We start from the raw sequence: 3,112 nt of genomic DNA on the forward strand, positions 1-3,112 counted from the left end.
TTCACAGGAAAATGAGAGTCAGGGAATTTCCCTAGTGTGTGTGTGTGTGTGTGTGTGTGTGTGTGTGTGTGAGTCATAGAGTTAAACAATAAGAGTGTGCGTGCCAGCGAGCGAGAGAGAGAGAGAGAGAGAGAGAGAGATAGAGAGCATAGTGCAATGTGTTTTATCAGTGACCTATGAGTGGTGCATATCAGATAGGATACTGTATACATTTATAGGCTCTTTTAAAAGTTGATAAGAAACTGACGTGTATTGTTTTATGTAAGTAATCTTTTTGAGCGGTGCCAACCCTCCAAGAACTGACCGACTAAAATGACCGATCTACAAATAAAGTACTTTAAGTACTTAAAAGTAACTAAAGTCACAAAAAAAATAACTTGTGGATAAAAAGTAGGAATCAAAGTGAGTAGAAATACTTTACAGCTTTTAAAGTGAGTAGAAATATTTTACAGCTGTTAAAATTAGTAGAAATACTTTACAGCTGTCAAAGTGAGTAAAAATACTTAAAGCTGTTAAAGTGACTAGATATACCTTACAGCTATTAAAATGAGTAAACATACTTTCTTGAGCAGCCTTGAAATGAATGGACGGGGATTTAACATTGTTCCTCTAGTTCATAGATTGATGAAGTTAACTCAAAGGCACCGCTCACTTCACACATGGGTGTGATTTTTATTGCAAAGGCCAGAGTACACCAGAGTGATACAGTACAGCTATAAAAAACATGTAACTGAAAGCAAGTACCTTATTGTAAAGTAGTCTGGCATGTCTACCACATGCATGCAGTGTTAACATAATTCAGCACTATGCGTTTCAAGTTTCAATTGTACAATGTGTGGCCCTTCACTCACTTTATCAAAGTCGGTATGGCCCTCTGGAAATAAATCTTGCCCACCCCTGCACTAGGGGGTATGGTTAACTTGGTACCCCTGTACTAGGGGGTATATGGTAGCCTGGCATAGCCGACCAGACTGCAATTTTTTTTTGCACTCACAGATTCGTCTGGTCCCAGTCTAGGTATATGGTTAACTTGGTAACCCTGCACTAGGGGGTGAATGGTTAACTTGGTAACCCTGCACTAGGGGGTGAATGGTTAACTTGGTAACCCTGCACTAGGGGGTGAATGGTTAACTTGGTACCCCTGCACTAGGGGGTGAATGGTTAACTTGGTACCCCTGCACTAGGGGGTATATGGTTAACTTGGTACCCCTGCACTAGGGGGTGAATGGTTAACTTGGTACCCCTGCACTAGGTGGTGAATGGTTAACTTGGTACCCCTGCACTAGGTGGTGAATGGTTAACTTGGTACCCCTGCACTAGGGGGTATACAGTGGGGCAAAAAAGTATTTAGTCAGCCACTATTGTGCAAGTTCTCCAACTTAAAAAGATGAGAGGCCTGTAATTTTCATCATAGTTATACATCAACTATGAGAGACAAAATTAGGAAAAAAAATCCGGAAAATCACATTGTCTGATTTTTAAAGAATTTATTTGCAAATTATGAGGAAAATAAGTATTTGGTCAATAACAAAAGTTCATCTCAATACTTTGTTATATACCCTTTGTTGGCAATGACAGAGGTCAATCGTTTTCTGTAAGTCTTCACAAGGTTACCACGCGGTAACAGTCTTCCACGCCGACATCTCGCCACTCCGACTAGTGGCTTCCGCGTGCGGTTAGGGTTAGGGTGAGGGTTAGGTATAGGGTTCGTTAACGTCGGAAAGGCGACATGTCGGAAAGCCGCCATGTAACCTACCACGCACTGTTGCTGGTATGTTGGCCCATTCCTCCACGCAAGATCTCACCCCGTAGGATCAATTTATTTTATTTTTTTTCTAACGGTGAGCAAAAATCCCAGAACCACACGGGGGGACTTAGTGAATGACCTGCAGAGAGCTGGGACCAAAGTAACAAAGGCTACCATCAGTAACACACTACGCCGCCAGGGACTCAAATCCTGTAGTGCCAGACGTGTCCCCCTGCTTAAGCCAGTAGATGTCCAGGCCCGTCTGAGGTTTGCTAGAGAGAATTTGGATGATCCAGAAGAGGATTGGGAGAATGTCATATGGTCAGATGAAACCAAAATAGAACTTTTTGGTAGAAACTCAACTTCTCGTGTTTGGAGGAGAAAGAATGCTGAGTTGCAACCAAAGAACACCATACCTACTGTGAAGCATGGGGGTGGAAACATAATGCTTTGGGGCTGTTTTTCTGCAAAGGGACCAGGACGACTGATCCGTGTAAAGGGAATAATGAATGGGGCCATGTATCGTGAGATTTTGAGTGAAAACCTCCTTCCATCAGCAAGGGCATTGAAGATGAAACGTGGCTAGGTCTTTCAGCATGACCATGATCCCAAACACACCGCCCGGGCAACGAAGGAGTGGCTTAGTAAGAAGCATTTCAAGGTCCTGGAGTGGCCTAGCCAGTCTCCAGATCTCAACCCCATAGAAAATCTTTGGAGGGAGTTGAAAGTCTGTGTTGCCCAGCGGCAGCCCCGAAACATCACTGCTCTAGAGGAGATCTGCATGGAGGAATGGGCCAACATACCAGCAACAGTGTGTGGTAACCTTGTGAAGACTTACAGAAAACGTTTGACCTCTGTCATTGCCAACAAAGGGTATATAACAAAGTATTGAGATGAACTTTTGTTATTGACCAAATACTTATTTTCCTCATAATTTGCAAATAAATTCTTTAAAAATCAGACAATGTGATTTTCTGGATTTTTTCCCCTAATTTTGTCTCTCATAGTTGATGTATAACTATGATGAAAATTACAGGCCTCTCTCATCTTTTTAAGTGGGAGAACTTGCACAATGGTGGCTGACTAAATACTTTTTTGCCCCACTGTATGTTAACTTGGTACCCCTACACTAGGGGGTATATGGTTAACTTGGTACCCCTGCACTAGGGGTATATGGTTAACTTGGTACACAATGGATACACCAGTCAGAGAATCCTTTATACCAGAGAGCATTGTTACAGCCAAAGATTGTTAATATAGAAAGATACACAATCTCAACTGGAGCCACTAGAGGCGAAATAGTACACAAATCCTACAAATAGTCTCCTAAGTAGGTGTGGTTTGTTTGCTTCTCCGCCGACCATC

Source organism: Gymnoscopelus microlampas (assembly GCF_963454915.1).
Source record: "Gymnoscopelus microlampas genome assembly, chromosome: 2".
Lineage (NCBI taxonomy): Eukaryota > Metazoa > Chordata > Actinopteri > Myctophiformes > Myctophidae > Gymnoscopelus > Gymnoscopelus microlampas.